Genomic DNA, 21,258 nt, shown 5'->3' with positions numbered 1-21,258 from the left:
ATAGTGCATCGGAAACGGAATACTCGCCTCCCAAAAGAAAATATTGTCGTTTCCGTAGAAACGTTCCTCGATTTAGAAGGACAAGTTATAGAACACATAGTATTCCATAGCGACTCAATTTCAGTGTTAATTCGTCAATGGGAGGGAGCGAGGAATGTAGTAAAGAAGGAATAGTGAATCGGAACGGAGATACTCTCCTCCCAAAAGAAACTCTTGTCGTTTCCATAGAAACGTTACTCGATTTAGAAGGAGTTGTCATAGAACCAATAGTATTTCATATTGACACCACTTCCGTGTTAATTCGTCAGTGTGAGGGGCGAGGGATGCAGAAAAGATGGAATAGTGCATCGGAAACGGGATACTCGCCTCCCAAAAGAAAATATTGTCGTTTCCGTAGAAACGTTCCTCGATTTAGAAAAATAGAAGATATAGAACACATAGTATTCCATAGCGACTCAATGTCAGTGTTAATTCGTGAATAAGAGGGAGCGAGGGATGCAGTAAAGAAGGAATAGTGAATCGGAACGGAGATACTATCCTCCCAAAAGAAACTCTTGTCGTTTCCATAGAAACGTTACTCGATTTAGAAGGAGATGTCATAGAACCAATAGTATTTCAAAGCGACACCACTTCCGTGTTAATTCGTCAGTGTGAGGGGCGAGGGATGCAGTAAAGATGGAATAGTGCATCGGAAAGGGGTTACTCTCCTCCCAAAAGAAAATATTGTTGTTTCCGTAGAAACGTTCCTCGATTTAGAAGGAGAAGTTATAGAACACATAGTTTTCCATAGCGACTCAATTTCAGTGTTAATTCGTCAATGGGAGGGAGCGAGGGATGCAGTAAAGAAGGAATAGTGAATCGGAACGGAGATACTCTCCTCCCAAAAGAAACTCTTGTCGTTTCCATAGAAACGTTACTCGATTTAGAAGGAGTTGTCATAGAACCAATAGTATTTCATATTGACACCACTTCCGCGTTAATTCGTCAGTGTGAGGGGCGAGGGATGCAGTAAAGATAGAATAGTGCATCGGAAAGGGGATACTCGCCTCCCAAAAGAAAATATTGTCGTTTCCGTAGAAACGTTCCTCGATTTAAAAGGAGAAGTTATAGAACACATAGTATTACATAGCGACTCAATTTCAGTGTTAATTCGTCAATGGGAGGGAGCGGGGGATTCAGTAAAGAAGGAATAGTGAATCGGAACGGAGACACTCTCCTCCCAAAAGAAACTCTTGTCGTTTCCATAGAAACGTCACTCGATTTAGGAGGAGATGTCATAGAACCAATAGTATTTCATAGCGACACCACTTCCGTGTTAATTCGTCAGTGTGAGGGGCGAGGGATGCAGTAAAGATGGAATAGTGCATCGGAAAGGGGATACTCGCCTCCCAGAAGAAAATATTGTCGTTTCCGTAGAAACGTTCCTCGATTTAGAAGGAGAAGTTATAGAACACATAGTACTCCATAGCGACTCAATTTCAGTGTTAATTCGTCAATGGGAGGGAGCGAGGGATGCAGTAATGAAGGAATAGTGAATCGGAACGGAGATACTCTCCTCCCAAAAGAAACTCTTGTCGTTTCCATAGAAACGTTACTCGATTTAGAGGGAGATGTCATAGAACCAATAGTATTTCAAAGCAACACCACTTCCGTGTTAATTCGTCAGTGTGAGGGGCGAGGGATGCAGTAAAGATGGAATAGTGCATCGGAAAGGGGATACTCGCCTTCCAAAAGAAAATATTGTCGTTTCCGTAGAAACGTTCCTCGATTTGGAAGGAGAAGTTATAGAACACATAGTATTTCATAGCGACTCAATTTCAGTGTTAATTCGTCAATGGGAGGGAGCGAGGGATGCAGTAAAGAAGGAATAGTGAATCGGAACGGAGATACTCTCCTCCCAAAAGAAACTCTTGTCGTTTCCATAGAAACGTTACTCGATTTAGAAGGAGATGTCATACAACCAATAGTATTTCATAGCGACAGCACTTCCGTGTTAATTCGTCAGTGTGAGGGGCGAGGGATGCAGTAAAGATGGAATAGTGCATCGGAAAGGGGATACTCGCCTCCCAAAAGAAAATATTGTCGTTTCCGTAGAAACGTTCCTCGATTTAGAAGGAGAAGTTATAGAACACATAGTTTTCCATAGCGACTCAATTTCAGTGTTAATTCGTCAATGGGAGGGAGCGAGGGATGCAGTAAAGAAGGAATAGTGAATCGGAACGGAGATACTCTCCTCCCAAAAGAAACTCTTGTCGTTTCCATAGAAACGTTACTCGATTTAGAAGGAGTTGTCATAGAACCAATAGTATTTCATATTGACACCACTTCCGTGTTAATTCGTCAGTGTGAGGGGCGAGGGATGCAGTAAAGATGGAATAGTGCATCGGAAACGGGATACTCGCCTCCCAAAAGAAAATATTGTCGTTTCCGTAGAAACGTTCCTCGATTTAGAAAAATAGAAGATATAGAACACATAGTATTCCATAGCGACTCAATGTCAGTGTTAATTCGTGAATAAGAGGGAGCGAGGGATGCAGTAAAGAAGGAATAGTGAATCGGAACGGAGATACTATCCTCCCAAAAGAAACTCTTGTCGTTTCCATAGAAACGTTACTCGATTTAGAAGGAGATGTCATAGAACCAATAGTATTTCAAAGCGACACCACTTCCGTGTTAATTCGTCAGTGTGAGGGGCGAGGGATGCAGTAAAGATGGAATAGTGCATCGGAAAGGGGATACTCGCCTCCCAAAAGAAAATATTGTCGTTTCCGTAGAAACGTTCCTCGATTTAAAAGGAGAAGTTATAGAACACATAGTATTACATAGCGACTCAATTTCAGTGTTAATTCGTCAATGGGAGGGAGCGAGGGATTCAGTAAAGAAGGAATAGTGAATCGGAACGGAGACACTCTCCTCCCAAAAGAAACTCTTGTCGTTTCCATAGAAACGTCACTCGATTTAGGAGGAGATGTCATAGAACCAATAGTATTTCATAGCGACACCACTTCCGTGTTAATTCGTCAGTGTGAGGGGCGAGGGATGCAGTAACGATGGAATAGTGCATCGGAAAGGGGATACTCGCCTCCCAAAAGAAAATATTGTCGTTTCCGTAGAAACGTTCCTCGATTTAGAAGGAGAAGTTATAGAACACATAGTATTCCATAGCGACTCAATTTCAGTGTTAATTCGTCAATGGGAGGGAGCGAGGGATGCAGTAATGAAGGAATAGTGAATCGGAACGGAGATACTCTCCTCCCAAAAGAAACTCTTGTCGTTTCCATAGAAACGTTACTCGATTTAGAGGGAGATGTCATAGAACCAATAGTATTTCAAAGCAACACCACTTCCGTGTTAATTCGTCAGTGTGAGGGGCGAGGGATGCAGTAAAGATGGAATAGTGCATCGGAAAGGGGATACTCGCCTTCCAAAAGAAAATATTGTCGTTTCCGTAGAAACGTTCCTCGATTTGGAAGGAGAAGTTATAGAACACATAGTATTTCATAGCGACTCAATTTCAGTGTTAATTCGTCAATGGGAGGGAGCGAGGGATGCAGTAAAGAAGGAATAGTGAATCGGAACGGAGATACTCTCCTCCCAAAAGAAACTCTTGTCGTTTCCATAGAAACGTTACTCGATTTAGAAGGAGATGTCATACAACCAATAGTATTTCATAGCGACAGCACTTCCGTGTTAATTCGTCAGTGTGAGGGGCGAGGGATGCAGTAAAGATGGAATAGTGCATCGGAAAGGGGATACTCGCCTCCCAAAAGAAAATATTGTCGTTTCCGTAGAAACGTTCCTCGATTTAGAAGGACAAGTTATAGAACACATAGTATTTCATAGCGACTCAATTTCAGTGTTAAGTCGTCAATGGGAGGGAGCGAGGGATGCAGTAAAGAAGGAATAGTGAATCGGAACGGAGATACTCTCCTCCCAAAAGAAACTCTTGTCGTTTCCATAGAAACGTTACTCCATTTAGAGGGAGATGTCATAGAACCAATAGTATTTCAAAGCGACACCACTTTCGTGTTAATTCGTCAGTGTGAGGGGCGAGGGATGCAGTAAAGATGGAATAGTGCATCGGAAAGGGGATACTCGCCTCCCAAAAGAAAATATTGTCGTTTCCGTAGAAACGTTCCTCGATTTAGAAGGAGAAGTTATAGAACACATAGTATTTCATAGCGACTCAATTTCAGTGTTAATTCGTCAATGGGAGGGAGCGAGGGATGCAGTAAAGAAGGAATAGTGAATCGGAACGGAGATACTCTCCTCCCAAAAGAAACTCTTGTCGTTTCCATAGAAACGTTACTCGATTTAGAAGGAGATGTCATAGAACCAATAGTATTTCATAGCGACACCACTTCCGTGTTAATTCGTCAGTGTGAGGGGCGAGGGATACAGTAAAGATGGAATAGTGCATCGGAAAGGGGATACTCGCCTCCCAAAAGAAAATATTGTCGTTTCCGTAGAAACGTTCCTCGATTTAGAAGGAGAAGTTATAGAACACATAGTATTTCATAGCGACTCAATTTCAGTGTTAATTCGTCAATGGGAGGGAGCGAGGGATGCAGTAAAGAAGGAATAGTGAATCGGAACGGAGATACTCTCCTCCCAAAAGAAACTCTTGTCGATTCCATAGTAACGTTACTCGATTTACAAGGAGGTGTCATAGAACCAATAGTATTTCATAGCGACACCACTTCCGTGTTAATTCGTCAGTGTGAGGGGCGAGGGATGCAGTAAAGATGGAATAGTGCATCGGAAAGGGGATACTCGCCTCCCAAAAGAAAGTATTTTCGGTTCCGTAGAAACGTTCCTCGATTTAGAAGGAGAAGTTATAGAACACATAGTATTTCATAGCGACTCAATTTCAGTGTTAATTCGTCAATGGGAGGGAGCGAGGGATGCAGTAAAGAAGGAATAGTGAATCGGAACGGAGATACTCTCCTCCCAAAAGAAACTCTTGTCGTTTCCATAGAAACGTTACTCGATTTAGAGGGAGATGTCATAGAACCAATAGTATTTCAAAGCGACACCACTTTCGTGTTAATTCGTCAGTGTGAGGGGCGAGGGATGCAGTAAAAATGGAATAGTGCATCGGAAAGGGGATACTCGCCTCCCAAAAGAAAATATTGTCGTTTCCGTAGAAACGTTCCTCGATTTAGAAGGAGAAGCTATAGAACACATAGTATTTCATAGCGACTCAATTTCAGTGTTAATTCGTCAATGGGAGGGAGCGAGGGATGCAGTAAAGAAGGAATAGTGAATCGGAACGGAGATACTCTCCTCCCAAAAGAAACTCTTGTCGTTTCCATAGAAACGTTACTCGATTTAGAAGGAGATGTCATAGAACCAATAGTATTTCTTAGCGACACCACTTCCGTGTTAATTCGTCAGTGTGATTGGCGAGGGATGCAGTAAAGATGGAATAGTGCATCGGAAAGGGGATACTCGCCTCCCAAAAGAAAATATTGTCGTTTCCGTAGAAACGTTCCTCGATTTAGAAGGAGAAGTTATAGAACACATAGTAATCCATAGCGACTCAATTTCAGTGTTAATTCGTCAATGGGAGGGAGCGAGGGATGCAGTAAAGAAGGAATAGTGAATCGGAACGGAGATACTCTCCTCCCAAAAGAAACTCTTGTCGTTTCCATAGAAACGTTACTCGATTTAGAGGGAGATGTCATAGAACCAATAGTATTTCAAAGCGACACCACTTCCGTGTTAATTCGTCAGTGTGAGGGGCGAGGGATGCAGTAAAGATGGAATAGTGCATCGGAAAGGGGATACTCGCCTCCCTAAAGAAAATATTGTCGTTTCCGTAGAAACGGTCCTCGATTTAGAAGGAGAAGTTATAGAACACATAGTATTTCATAGCGACTCAATTTCAGTGTTAATTCGTCAATGGGAGGGAGCGAGGGATGCAGTAAAGAAGGAATAGTGAATCGGAACGGAGAGACTCTCCTCCCAAAAGAAACTCTTGTCGTTTCCATAGAAACGTTACTCGATTTAGAAGGAGATGTCATAGAACCAATAGTATTTCATAGCGACACCACTTCCGTGTTAATTCGTCAGTGTGAGGGGCGAGGGATGCAGTAAAGATGGAATAGTGCATCGGAAAGGGGATACTCGCCTCCCAAAAGAAAATATAGTCGTTTCCGTAGAAACGTTCCTCGATTTAGAAGGACAAGTTATAGAACACATAGTATTCCATAGCGACTCAATTTCAGTGTTAATTCGTCAAGGGGAGGGAGCGAGGAATGCAGTAAAGTAGGAATAGTGAATCGGAACGAAGATACTCTCCTCCCAAAAGAAACTCTTGTCGTTTCCATAGAAACGTTACTCGATTTAGAAGGAGTTGTCATAGAACCAATAGTATTTCATATTGACACCACTTCCGTGTTAATTCGTCAGTGTGAGGGGCGAGGAATGCAGTAAAGATGGAATAGTGTATCGGAAACGGGATACTCGCCTCCCAAAAGAAAATATTGTCGTTCCCGTAGAAACGTTCCTCGATTTAGAAAAATAGAAGATATAGAACACATAGTATTCCATAGCGACTCAATGTCAGTGTTAATTCGTGAATAAGAGGGAGCGAGGGATGCAGTAAAGAAGGAATAGTGAATCGGAACGGAGATACTATCCTCCCAAAAGAAACTCTTGTCGTTTCCATAGAAACGTTACTTGATTTAGAAGGAGATGTCATAGAACCAATAGTATTTCAAAGCGACACCACTTCCGTGTTAATTCGTCAGTGTGAGGGGCGAGGGATGCAGTAAAGATGGAATAGTGCATCGGAAAGGGGATACTCGCCTCCCAAAAGAAATTATTGTCGTTTCCGTAGAAACGTTCCTCGATTTAGAAGGCGAAGTTATAGAACACATAGTTTTCCATAGCGACTCAATTTCAGTGTTAATTCGTCAATGGGAGGGAGCGAGGGATGCAGTAAAGAAGGAATAGTGAATCGGAACGGAGATACTCTCCTCCCAAAAGAAACTCTTGTCGTTTCCATAGAAAGTTACTCGATTTAGAAGGAGATGTCATAGAACCAATAGTATTTCAAAGCGACACCACTTCCGTGTTAATTCGTCAGTGTGAGGGGCGAGGGATGCAGTAAAGATGGAATAGTGCATCGGAAAGAGGATACTCGCCTCCCAAAGAAAATATTGTCGTTTCCGTAGAAACGTTCCTCGATTTAGAAGGAGAAGTTATAGAACACATAGTCTTCCATAGCGACTAAATTTCAGTGTTAATTCGTCAATGGGAGGGAGCGAGGGATTCAGTAAAGAAGGAATAGTGAATCGGAACGGAGATACTCTCCTCCCAAAAGAAACTCTTGTCGTTTCCATAGAAACGTCACTCGATTTAGGAGGAGATGTCATAGGACCAATAGTATTTCATAGCGACACCACTTCCGTGTTAATTCGTCAGTGTGAGGGGCGAGGGATGCAGTAAAGATGGAATAGTGCATCGGAAAGGGGATACTCGCCTCCCAAAAGAAAATATTGTCGTTTCCGTAGAAACGTTCCTCGATTTAGAAGGAGAAGTTATAGAACACATAGTATTCCATAGCGACTCAATTTCAGTGTTAATTCGTCAATGTGAGGGAGCGAGGGATGCAGTAAAGAAGGAATAGTGAATCGGAACGGAGATACTCTCCTCCCAAAAGAAACTCTTGTCGTTTCCATAGAAACGTTACTCGATTTAGAAGGAGATGTCATAGAACCAATAGTATTTCATATTGACACCACTTCCGTGTTAATTCGTCAGTGTGAGGGGCGAGGGATGCAGTAAAGATGGAATAGTGCATCGGAAAGGGGATACTCGCCTCCCAAAAGAAAATATTGTCGTTTCCGTAGAAACGTTCCTCGATTTAGAAGGAGAAGTTATGGAACACATAGTATTCCATAGGGACTCAATTTCAGTGTTAATTCGTCAATGGGAGGGAGCGAGGGATGCAGTACAGAAGGAATAGTGAATCGGAACGGAGATACTCTCCTCCCAAAAGAAACTCTTGTCGTTTCCATAGAGACGTTACTCGATTTAGAGGGAGATGTCATAGAACCAATAGTATTTGATAGCGACACCACTTCCGTGTTAATTCGTCAGTGTGAGGGGCGAGGGATGCAGTAAAGATGGAATAGTGCATCGGAAAGGGGATACTCGCCTCCCAAAAGAAAATATTGTGTTTGCGTAGAAACGTTCCTCGATTTAGAAGGAGAAGTTATAGAACACATAGTATTCCATAGCGACTCAATTTCAGTGTTAATTCGTCAATGGGAGGGAGCGAGGGATGCAGTAATGAAGGAATAGTGAATCGGAACGGAGATACTCTCCTCCCAAAAGAAACTCTTGTCGTTTCCATAGAAACGTTACTCGATTTAGAGGGAGATGTCATAAAACCAATAGTATTTCATAGCAACACCACTTCCGTGTTAATTCGTCAGTGTGAGGGGCGAGGGATGCAGTAAAGATGGAATAGTGCATCGGAAAGGGGATACTCGCCTCCCAAAAGAAAATATAGTCGTTTCCGTAGAAACGATCCTCGATTTAGAAGGAGAAGTTATAGAACACATAGAATTTCATAGCGACTCAATTTCAGTGTTAATTCGTCAATGGGAGGGAGCGAGGGATGCAGTAAAGAAGGAATAGTGAATCGGAACGGAGATACTCTCCTCCCAAAAGAAACTCTTGTCGTTTCCATAGAAACGTTACTCGATTTAGAAGGAGATGTCATAGAACCAATAGTATTTCATATTGACACCACTTCCGTGTTAATTCGTCAGTGTGAGGGGCGAGGGATGCAGTAAAGATGGAATAGTGCATCGGAAAGGGGATACTCGCCTCCCAAAAGAAATTATTGTCGTTTCCGTAGAAACGTTCCTCGATTTAGAAGGAGAAGTTATAGAACACATAGTATTCCATAGCGACACAATTTCAGTGTAATTTCGTCAATGGGAGGGAGCGAGGGATGCAGTAAAGAAGGAATAGTGAATCGGAACGGAGATACTCTCCTCCCAAAAGAAACTCTTGTCGTTTCCATAGAAACGTTACTCGATTTAGAGGGAGATGTCATAGAACCAATAGTATATCATAGCGACACCACTTCCGTGTTAATTCGTCAGTGTGAGGGGCGAGGGATGCCGTAAAGATGGAATAGTGCATCGGAAAGGGGATACTCGCCTCCCAAAAGAAAATATTGTCGTTTCCGTAGAAACGTTCCTCGATTTAGAAGGAGAAGTTATGGAACACATAGTATTCCATAGCGACTCAATTTCAGTGTTAATTCGTCAATGGGAGGGAGCGAGGGATGCAGTAAAGAAGGAATAGTGAATCGGAACGGAGATACTCTCCTCCCAAAAGAAACTGTTGTCGTTTCTATAGAAACGTTACTCGATTTAGAAGGAGATGTCATAGAACCAATAGAATATCATAGCGACACCACTTCCGTGTTAATTCGTCAGTGTGAGGGGCGAGGGATGCAGTAAAGATGGAATAGTGCGTCGGAAAGGGGATACTCGCCTCCCAAAAGAAAATATTGTCGTTTCCGTAGAAACGTTCCTCGATTTAGAAGGAGAAGTTATAGAACACATAGTATTCCATAGCGACTCAATTTCAGTGTTAATTCGTCAATGGGAGGGAGCGAGGGATGCAGTAAAGAAGGAATAGTGAATCGGAACGGAGATACTCTCCTCCCAAAAGAAACTCTTGTCGTTTCCATAGAAACGTTACTCGATTTAGAGGGAGATGTCATAGAACCAATAGTATATCATAGCGACACCACTTCCGTGTTAATTCGTCAGTGTGAGGGGCGAGGGATGCAGTAAAGATGGAATAGTGCATCGGAAAGGGGATACTCGCCTCCCAAAAGAAAATATTGTCGTTTCCGTAGAAACGTTCTCGATTTAGAAGGAGAAGTTATAGAACACATAGTATTCCATAGCGACTCAATTTCAGTGTTAATTCGTCAATGGGAGGGAGCGAGGGATTCAGTAATGAAGGAATAGTGAATAGGAACGGAGATACTCTCCTCCCAAAAAAATCTTGTCGTTTCCATAGAAACGTTACTCGATTTAGAGGCTGATGTCGTAAAACCAATAGTATTTCATAGCAACACCACTTCCGTGTTAATTCGTCAGTGTGAGGGGCGAGGGATGCAGTAAAGATGGAATAGTGCATCGGAAAGGGGATACTCGCCTCCCAAAAGAAAATATAGTCGTTTCCGTAGAAACGATCCTCGATTTAGAAGGAGAAGTTGTAGAACACATAGTATTTCATAGCGACTCAATTTCAGTGTTAATTCGTCAATGGGAGGGAGCGAGGGATGCAGTAAAGAAGGAATAGTGAATCGGAACGGAGATACTCTCCTCCCAAAAGAAACTCTTGTCGTTTCCATAGAAACGTTACTCGATTTAGAAGGTGATGTCATAGAACCAATAGTATTTCATATTGACACCACTTCCGTGTTAATTCGTCAATGTGAGGGGCGAGGTATGCAGTAAAGATGGAATAGTGCATCGGAAAGGGGATACTCGCCTCCCAAAAGAAAATATTGTCGTTTCCGTAGAAACGTTCCTCGATTTAGAAGGAGAAGTTATAGAACACATAGTATTCCATAGCGACTCAATTTCAGTGTTAATTCGTCAATGGGAGGGAGCGAGGGATGCAGTAAAGAAGGAATAGTGAATCGGAACGGAGATACTCTCCTCCCAAAAGAAACTCTTGTCGTTTCTATAGAAACGTTACTCCATTTAGAAGGAGATGTCATAGAACCAATAGTATATCATAGCGACACCACTTCCGTGTTAATTCGTCAGTGTGAGGGGCGAGGGATGCAGTAAAGATGGAATAGTGCATCGGAAAGGGGATACTCGCCTCCCAAAAGAAAATATTGTCGTTTCCGTAGAAACGTTCCTCGATTTAGAAGGAGAAGTTATAGAACACATAGTATTCCATAGCGACTCAATTTCAGTGTTAATTCGTCAATGGGAGGGAGCGAGGGATGCAGTAAAGAAGGAATAGTGAATCGGAACGGAGATACTGTCCTCCTAAAAGAAACTCTTGTCGTTTCCATAGAAAAGTTACTCGATTTAGAGGGAGAGGTCATAGAACCAATAGTATTTCAAAGCGACACCACTTCCGTGTTAATTCGTCAGTGTGAGGGGCGAGGGATGCAGTAAAGATGGAATAGTGCATCGGAAAGGGGATACTCGCCTCCCAAAAGAAAATATTGTCGTTTCCGTAGAAACGTTCCTCGATTTAGAAGGAGAAGTTATAGAACACATAGTATTCCATAGCGACTCAATTTCAGTGCTAATTCGTCAATGGGAGGGAGCGAGGGATGCAGTAAAGAAGGAATAGTGAATCGGAACGGAGATACTCTCCTCCCAAAAGAAACTCTTGTCGTTTCCATAGAAACGTTACTCGATTTAGAAGGAGATGTCATAGAAGCAATAGTATTTCATAGCGACACCACTTCCGTGTTAATGCGTCAGTGTGAGTTGCGAGGGATGCAGTAAAGATGGAATAGTGCATCTAAAAGGGGATACCCGCCTCCCAAAAGAAAATATTGTCGTTTCCGTAGAAACGTTCCTCGATTTAGAAGGAGAAGTTATAGAACACATAGTATTCCATAGCGACTCAATTTCAGTGTTAATTCGTCAATGGGAGGGAGCGAGGGATGCAGTAATGAAGAAATAGTGAATCGGAACGGAGATACTCTCCTCCCAAAAGAAACTCTTGTCGTTTCCATAGAAACGTTACTCGATTTAGAGGGAGATGTCATAAAACCAATAGTATTTCATAGCAACACCACTTCCGTGTTAATTCGTCAGTGTGAGGGGCGAGGGATGCAGTAAAGATGGAATAGTGCATCGGAAAGGGGATACTCGCCTCCCAAAAGAAAATATAGTCGTTTCCGTAGAAACAATCCTCGATTTAGAAGGAGAAGTTATAGAACACATAGTATTTCATAGCGACTCAATTTCAGTGTTAATTCGTCAATGGGAGGGAGCGAGGGATGCAGTAAAGAAGGAATAGTGAATCGGAACGGAGATACTCTCCTCCCAAAAGAAACTCTTGTCGTTTCCATAGAAACGTTACTCGATTTAGAAGGAGATGTCATAGAACCAATAGTATTTCATATTGACACCACTTCCGTGTTAATTCGTCAGTGTGAGGGGCGAGGGATGCAGTAAAGATGGAATAGTGCATCGGAATGGGGATACTCGCCTCCCAAAAGAAAATATTGTCGTTTCCGTAGAAACGTTCCTCGATTTAGAAGGAGAAGTTATAGAACACATAGTATTCCATAGCGACACAATTTCAGTGTTAATTCGTCAATGGGAGGGAGCGAGGGATGCAGTAAAGAAGGAATAGTGAATCGGAACGGAGATACTCTCCTCCCAAAAGAAACTCTTGTCGTTTCCATAGAAACGTTACTCGATTTAGAGGGAGATGTCATAGAACCAATAGTATATCATAGCGACACCACTTCCGTGTTAATTCGTCAGTGTGAGGGGCGAGGGATGCCGTAAAGATGGAATAGTGCATCGGAAAGGGGATACTCGCCTCCCAAAAGAAAATATTGTCGTTTCCGTAGAAACGTTCCTCGATTTAGAAGGAGAAGTTATGGAACACATAGTATTCCATAGCGACTCAATTTCAGTGTTAATTCGTCAATGGGAGGGAGCGAGGGATGCAGTAAAGAAGGAATAGTGAATCGGAACGGAGATACTCTCCTCCCAAAAGAAACTCTTGTCGTTTCTATAGAAACGTTACTCGATTTAGAAGGAGATGTCATAGAACCAATAGTATATCATAGCGACACCACTTCCGTGTTAATTCGTCAGTGTGAGGGGCGAGGGAAGCCGTAAAGATGGAATAGTGCATCGGAAAGGGGATACTCGCCTCCCAAAAGAAAATATTGTCGTTTCCGTAGAAACGTTCCTCGATTTAGAAGGAGAAGTTATAGAACACATAGTATTCCATAGCGACTCAATTTCAGTGTTAATTCGTCAATGGGAGGGCGCGAGGGATGCAGTAAAGAAGGAATAGTGAATCGGAACGGAGATACTGTCCTCCTAAAAGAAACTCTTGTCGTTTCCATAGAAAAGTTACTCGATTTAGAGGGAGATGTCATAGAACCAATAGTATTTCAAAGCGACACCACTTCCGTGTTAATTCGTCAGTGTGAGGGGCGAGGGATGCAGTAAAGATGGAATAGTGCATCGGAAAGGGGATACTCGCCTCCCAAAAGAAAATATTGTCGTTTCCGTAGAAACGTTCCTCGATTTAGAAGGAGAAGTTATAGAACACATAGTTTTCCATAGCGACTCAATTTCAGTGTTAATTCGTCAATGGGAGGGAGCGAGGGATGCAGTAAAGAAGGAATAGTGAATCGGAACGGAGATACTATCCTCCCAAAAGAAACTCTTGTCGTTTCCATAGAAACGTTACTCGATTTAGAAGGAGATGTCATAGAACCAATAGTATTTCAAAGCGACACCACTTCCGTGTTAATTCGTCAGTGTGAGGGGCGAGGGATGCAGTAAAGATGGAATAGTGCATCGGAAAGGGGATACTCGCCTCCCAAAGAAAATATTGTCGTTTCCGTAGAAACGTTCCTCGATTTAGAAGGAGAAGTTATAGAACACATAGTATTCCATAGCGACTCAATTTCAGTGCTAATTCGTCAATGGGAGGGAGCGAGGGATGCAGTAAAGAAGGAATAGTGAATCGGAACGGAGATACTATCCTCCCAAAAGAAACTCTTGTCGTTTCCATAGAAACGTTACTCGATTTAGAAGGAGATGTCATAGAACCAATAGTATTTCAAAGCGACACCACTTCCGTGTTAATTCGTCAGTGTGAGGGGCGAGGGATGCAGTAAAGATGGAATAGTGCATCGGAAAGGGGATACTCGCCTCACAAAAGAAAATATTGTCGTTTCCGTAGAAACGTTCCTCGATTTAGAAGGAGAAGTTATAGAACACATATTATTCCATAGCGACTCAATTTCAGTGCTAATTCGTCAATGGGAGGGAGCGAGGGATGCAGTAAAGAAGGAATAGTGAATCGGAACGGAGATACTCTCCTCCCAAAAGAAACTCTTGTCGTTTCCATAGAAACGTTACTCGATTTAGAAGGAGATGTCATAGAAGCAATAGTATTTCATAGCGACACCACTTCCGTGTTAATGCGTCAGTGTGAGTTGCGAGGGATGCAGTAAAGATGGAATAGTGCATCTAAAAGGGGATACCCGCCTCCCAAAAGAAAATATTGTCGTTTCCGTAGAAACGTTCCTCGATTTAGAAGGAGAAGTTATAGAACACATAGTATTCCATAGCGACTCAATTTCAGTGTTAATTCGTCAATGGGAGGAAGCGAGGGATGCAGTAAAGAAGGAATAGTGAATCGGAACGGAGATACTCTCCTCCCAAAAGAAACTCTTGTCGTTTCCATAGAAACGTTACTCGATTTAGAAGGAGATGTCATAGAACCAATAGTATTTCATATTGACACCACTTCCGTGTTAATTCGTCAGTGTGAGGGGCGAGGGATGCAGTAAAGATGGAATAGTGCATCGGAAAGGTGATACTCGCTTCCCAAAAGAAAATATTGTCGTTTCCGTAGAAACGTTCCTCGATTTAGAAGGAGAAGTTATGGAACACATAGTGTTCCATAGGGACTCAATTTCAGTGTTAATTCGTCAATGGGAGGGAGCGAGGGATGCAGTAAAGAAGGAATAGTGAATCGGAACGGAGATACTCTCCTCCCAAAAGAAACTCTTGTCGTTTCCATAGAAACGATACTCGATTTAGAGGGAGATGTCATAGAACCAATAGTATTTGATAGCGACACCACTTCCGTGTTAATTCGTCAGTGTGAGGGGCGAGGGATGCAGTAAAGATGGAATAGTGCATCGGAAAGGGGATACTCGCCTCCCAAAAGAAAATATTGTCGTTTCCGTAGAAACGTTTCTCGATTTAGAAGGAGAAGTTATAGAACACATAGTATTCCATAGCGACTTAATTTCAGTGTTAATTCGTCAATGGGAGGGAGCGAGGTATGCAGTAATGAAGGAATAGTGAATCGGAACGGAGATACTCTCCTCCCAAAAGAAACTCTTGTCGTTTCCATAGAAACGTTACTCGATTTAGAGGGAGATGTCGTAAAACCAATAGTATTTCATAGCAACACCACTTCCGTGTTAATTCGTCAGTGTGAGGGGCGAGGGATGCAGTAAAGATGGAATAGTGCATCGGAAAGGGGATACTCGCCTCCCAAAAGAAAATATAGTCGTTTCCGTAGAAACGATCCTCGATTTAGAAGGAGAAGTTGTAGAACACATAGTATTTCATAGCGACTCAATTTCAGTGTTAATTCGTCAATGGGAGGGTGCGAGGGATGCAGTAAAGAAGGAATAGTGAATCGGAACGGAGATACTCTCCTCCCAAAAGAAACTCTTGTCGTTTCCATAGAAACGTTACTCGATTTAGAAGGAGATGTCATAGAACCAATAGTATTTCATATTGACACCACTTCCGTGTTAATTCGTCAGTGTGAGGGGCGAGGGATGCAGTAAAGATGGAATAGTGCATCGGAAAGGGGATACTCGCCTCCCAAAAGAAAATATTGTCGTTTCCGTAGAAACGTTCCTCGATTTAGAAGGAGAAGTTATAGAACACATAGTATTCCATAGCGACTCAATTTCAGTGTTAATTCGTCAATGGGAGGGAGCGAGGGATGCATTAAAGAAGGAATAGTGAATCGGAACGGAGATACTCTCCTCCCAAAAGAAACTCTTGTCGTTTCCATAGAAACGTTACTCGATTTAGAAGGAGATGTCATAGAACCAATAGTATTTCATATTGACACCACTTCCGTGTTAATTCATCAGTGTGAGGGGCGAGGGATGCAGTAAAGATGGAATAGTGCATCGGAAAGGGGATACTCGCCTCCGAAAAGAAAATATTGTCGTTTCCGTAGAAACGTTCCTCGATTTAGAAGGAGAAGTTATAGAACTCATAGTATTCCATAGCGACTCAATTTCAGTTTTAATTCGTCAATGGGAGGGAGCGAGGGATGCAGTAAAGAAGGAATAGTGAATCGGAACGGAGATACTCTCCTCCCAAAAGAAACTCTTGTCGTTTCCATAGAAACGTTACTCGATTTAGAAGGAGATGTCATAGAACCAATAGTATATCATAGCGACACCACTTCCGTGTTAATTCGTCAGTGTGAGGGGCGAGGGATGCAGTAAAGATGGAATAGTGCATCGGAAAGGGGATACTCGCCTCCCAAAAGAAAATATTGTCGTTTCCGTAGAAACGTTCCTCGATTTAGAAGGAGAAGTTATAGAACACATAGTATTCCATAGCGACTCAATTTCAGTGTTAATTCGTCAATGGGAGGGAGCGAGGGATGCAGTAAAGAAGGAGTAGTGAATAGGAACGGAGATACTCTCCTCCCAAAAGAAACTCTTGTCCTTTCCATAGAAACGTTACTCGATTTAGAGGGAGATGTCATAGAACCAATAGTATTTCAAAGCGACACCACTTCCGTGTTAATTCGTCAGTGTGAGGGGCGAGGGATGCAGTAAAGATGGAATAGTGCATCGGAAAGGGGATACTCGCCTCCCAAAAGAAAATATGGTCTTTTCCGTAGAAACGTTCCTCGATTTAGAAGGAGAAGTTATAGAACACATAGTATTCCATAGCGACTCAATTTCAGTGCTAATTCGTCAATGGGAGGGAGCGAGGGATGCAGTAAAGAAGGAATAGTGAAACGGAACGGAGATACTCTCCTCCCAAAAGAAACTCTTGTCGTTTCCGTAGAAACGTTCCTCGATTTAGAAGGAGAAGTTATAGAACACATAGTATTCCATAGCGACTCAATTTCAGTGTTAATTCGTCAATGGGAGGGAGCGAGGGATGCAGTAAGGAAGGAATAGTGAATCGGAACGGAGATACTCTCCTCCCAAAAGAAACTCTTGTCGTTTCCATAGAAACGTTACTCGATTTAGAAGGAGATGTCATAGAACCAATAGTATTTCATATTGACACCACTTCCGTGTTAATTCGTCAGTGTGAGGGGCGAGGGATGCAGTAAAGATGGAATAGTGCATCGGAAAGGTGATACTCGCCTCCCAAAAGAAAATATTGTCGTTTCCGTAGAAACGTTCCTCGATTTAGAAGAAGAAGTTATAGAACACATAGTATTACATAGCGACCCAATTTCAGTGTTAATTCGTCAATGGGAGGGTGCGAGTGATGCAGTAAAGAAGGAATAGTGAATCGGAACGCAGATACTCTCCTCCCAAAAGAAACTCTTGTCGTTTCCATAGAAACGTTACTCGATTTAGAAGGAGATGTCATAGAACCAATAGTATTTCATTTTGACACCACTTCCGTGTTAATTCGTCAGTGTGAGGGGCGAGGGATGCAGTAAAGATGGAATAGTGCATCGGAAACGGGATACTCGCCTCCCAAAAGAAAATATTGTCGTTCCCGTAGAAACGTTCCTCGATTTAAAAAAATAGAAGATATAGAACACATAGTATTCCATAGCGACTCAATGTCAGTGTTAATTCGTGAATAAGAGGGAGCGAGGGATGCAGTAAAGAAGGAATAGTGAATCGGAACGGAGATACTATCCTCCCAAAAGAAACTCTTGTCGTTTCCATAGAAACGTTACTCGATTTAGAAGGAGATGTCATAGAACCAATAGTATTTCAAAGCGACACCACTTCCGTGTTAATTCGTCAGTGTGAGGGGCGAGGGATGCAGTAAAGATGGAATAGTGCATCGGAAAGGGGATACTCGCCTCCCAAAAGAAATTATTGTCGTTTCCGTAGAAACGTTCCTCGATTTATAAAGAGAAGTTATAGAACACATAGTTTTCCATAGCGACTCAATTTCAGTGTTAATTCGTCATTGGGAGGGAGCGAGGGATGCAGTAAAGAATGAATAGTGAATCGGAACGGAGATACTATCCTCCCAAAAGAAACTCTTGTCGTTTCCATAGAAACGTTACTCGATTTAGAAGGAGATGTCATAGAACCAATAGTATTTCAAAGCGACACCACTTCCGTGTTAATTCGTCAGTGTGATGGGCGAAGGATGCAGTAAAGATGGAATAGTGCATCGGAAAGGGGATACTCGCCTCCCAAAGAAAATATTGTCGTTTCCGTAGAAACGTTCCTCGATTTAGAAGGAGAAGTTATAGAACACATAGTATTCCATAGCGACTCAATTTCAGTGTTAATTCGTCAATGGGAGGGAGCGAGGGATTCAGTAAAGAAGGAATAGTGCATCGGAACGGAGATACTCTCCTCCCAAAAGAAACTCTTGTCGTTTCCATAGAAACGTCACTCGATTTAGGAGGAGATGTCATAGAACCAATAGTATTTGATAGCGACACCACTTCCGTGTTAATTCGTCAGTGTGAGGGGCGAGGGATGCAGTAAAGATGGAATAGTGCATCGGAAAGGGGATACTCGCCTCCCAAAAGAAAATATTGTCGTTTCCGTAGAAACGTTCCTCGATTTAGAAGGAGAAGTTATAGAACACATAGTATTCCATAGCGACTCAATTTCAGTGTTAATTCGTCAATGGGAGGGAGCGAGGGATGCAGTAATGAAGGAATAGTGAATCGGAACGGAGATACTCTCCTCCCAAAAGAAACTCTTGTCGTTTCCATAGAAACGTTACTCGATTTAGAGGGAGATGTCATAAAACCAATAGTATTTCATAGCGACACCACTTCCGTGTTAATTCGTCAGTGTGAGGGGCGAGGGATGCAGTAAAGATGGGATAGTGCATCGGAAAGGGGATACTCGCCTCCCAAAAGAAAATATAGTCGTTTCCGTAGAAACGATCCTCGATTTAGAAGGAGAAGTTATAGAACATATAGTATTTCATAGCGACTCAATATCAGTGTTAATTCGTCAATGGGAGGGAGCGAGGGATGCAGTAAAGAAGGAATAGTGAATCGGAACGGAGATACTCTCCTCCCAAAAGAAACTCTTGTCGTTTCCATAGAAACGTTACTCGATTTAGAAGGAGATGTCATAGAACCAATAGTATTTCATATTGACACCACTTCCGTGTTAATTCGTCAGTGTGAGGGGCGAGGGATGCAGTAAAGATGGAATAGTGCATCGGAATGGGGATACTCGCCTCCCAAAAGAAAATATTGTCGTTTCCGTAGAAACGTTCCTCGATTTAGAAGGAGAAGTTATAGAACACATAGTATTCCATAGCGACTCAGTTTCAGTGTTAATTCGTCAATGGGAGGGAGCGAGGGATGCAGTAAAGAAGGAATAGTGAATCGGAACGGAGATACTCTCCTCCCGAAAGAAACTCTTGTCGTTTCCATAGAAACGTTACTCGATTTAGAGGGAGATGTCATAGAACCAATAGTATATCATAGCGACACCACTTCCGTGTTAATTCGTCAGTGTGAGGGGCGAGGGAAGCCGTAAAGATGGAATAGTGCATCGGAAAGGGGATACTCGCCTCCCAAAAGAAAATATTGTCGTTTCCGTAGAAACGTTCCTCGATTTAGAAGGAGAAGTTATGGAACACATAGTATTCCATAGCGACTCAATTTCAGTGTTAATTCGTCAATGGGAGGGAGCGAGGGATGCAGTAAAGAAGGAATAGTGAATCGGAAAGGAGATACTCTCCTCCCAAAAGAAACTCTTGTCGTTTCCATAGAAACGTTACTCGATTTAGATGGAGATGTCATAGAACCAATAGTATATCATAGCGACACCACTTCCGTGTTAATTCGTCAGTGTGAGGGGCGAGGGATGCAGTAAAGATGGAATAGTGCATCGGAAAGGGGATACTCGCCTCCAAAAAGAAAATATTGTCGTTTCCGTAGAAACGTTCCTCGATTTAGAAGGAGAAGTTATAGAACACATAGTATTCCATAGCGACTCAATTTCAGTGTTAATTCGCCAATGGGACTGAGCGAGGGATGCAGTAAAGAAGGAATAGTGAATCGGAACGGAGATACTGTCCTCCTAAAAGAAACTCTTGTCGTTTCCATAGAAAAGTTACTCGATTTAGAGGGAGATGTCATAGAACCAATAGTATTTCAAAGCGACACCACTTCCGTGTTAATTCGTCAGTGTGAAGGGCGAGGGATGCAGTAAAGATGGAATAGCGCATCGGAAAGGGGATACTGGCCTCCCAAAAGAAAATATTGTCGTTTCCGTAGAAACGTTCCTCGATTTAGAAGGAGAAGTTATAGAACACATAGAATTCCATAGCGACTCAATTTCAGTGCTAATTCGTCAATGGGAGGGAGCGAGGGATGCAGTAAAGAAGGAATAGTGAATCGGAACGGAGATACTCTCCTCCCAAAAGAAACTCTTGTCGTTTCCATAGAAACGTTACTCGATTTAGAAGGAGATGTCATAGAAGCAATAGTATTTCATAGCGACACCACTTCCGTGTTAACGCGTCAGTGTGAGTTGCGAGGGATGCAGTAAAGATGGAATAGTGCATCTAAAAGGGGATACCCGCCTCCCAAAAGAAAATATTGTCGTCTCCGTAGAAACGTTCCTCGATTTAGAAGGAGAAGTTATAGAACACAAAGAGTTCCATAGCGACTCAATTTCAGTGTTAATTCGTCAATGGGAGGGAGCGAGGGATGCAGTTAAGAAGGAATAGTGAATCGGAACGGAGATACTCTCCTCCCAAAAGAAACTCTTGTCGTTTCCATAGAAACGTTACTCGATTTAGAAGGAGATGTCATAGAACCAATAGTATTTCATATTGACACCACTTCCGTGTTAATTCGTCAGTGTGAGGGGCGAGGGATGCAGTAAAGATGGAATAGTGCATCGGAAAGGTGATACTCGCCGCCCAAAAGAAAATATTGTCGTTTCCGTAGAAACGTTCCTCGATTTAGAAGAAGAAGTTATAGAACACATAGTATTACATAGCGACTCAATTTCAGTGTTAATTCGTCAATGGGAGGGTGCGAGTGATGCAGTAAAGAAGGAATAGTGAATCGGAACGCAGATACTCTCCTCCCAAAAGAAACTCTTGTAGTTCCCATAGAAACGTTACTCGATTTAGAAGGAGATGCCATAGAACCAATAGTATTTCATAGCGACACCACTTCCGTGTTAATTGGTCAGTGTGAGGGGCGAGGGATGCAGTAAAGATGGAATAGTGCATCGGAAAGGGGATACTCGCCTCCCAAAAGAAAATATTGTCGTTTCCGTAGAAACGTTCCTCG

Source organism: Schistocerca piceifrons, unplaced genomic scaffold (genome assembly GCF_021461385.2).
Source record: "Schistocerca piceifrons isolate TAMUIC-IGC-003096 unplaced genomic scaffold, iqSchPice1.1 HiC_scaffold_2295, whole genome shotgun sequence".
NCBI classification, from domain to species: Eukaryota; Metazoa; Arthropoda; class Insecta; order Orthoptera; family Acrididae; genus Schistocerca; species Schistocerca piceifrons.
This window is presented reverse-complemented; position numbering follows the sequence as displayed.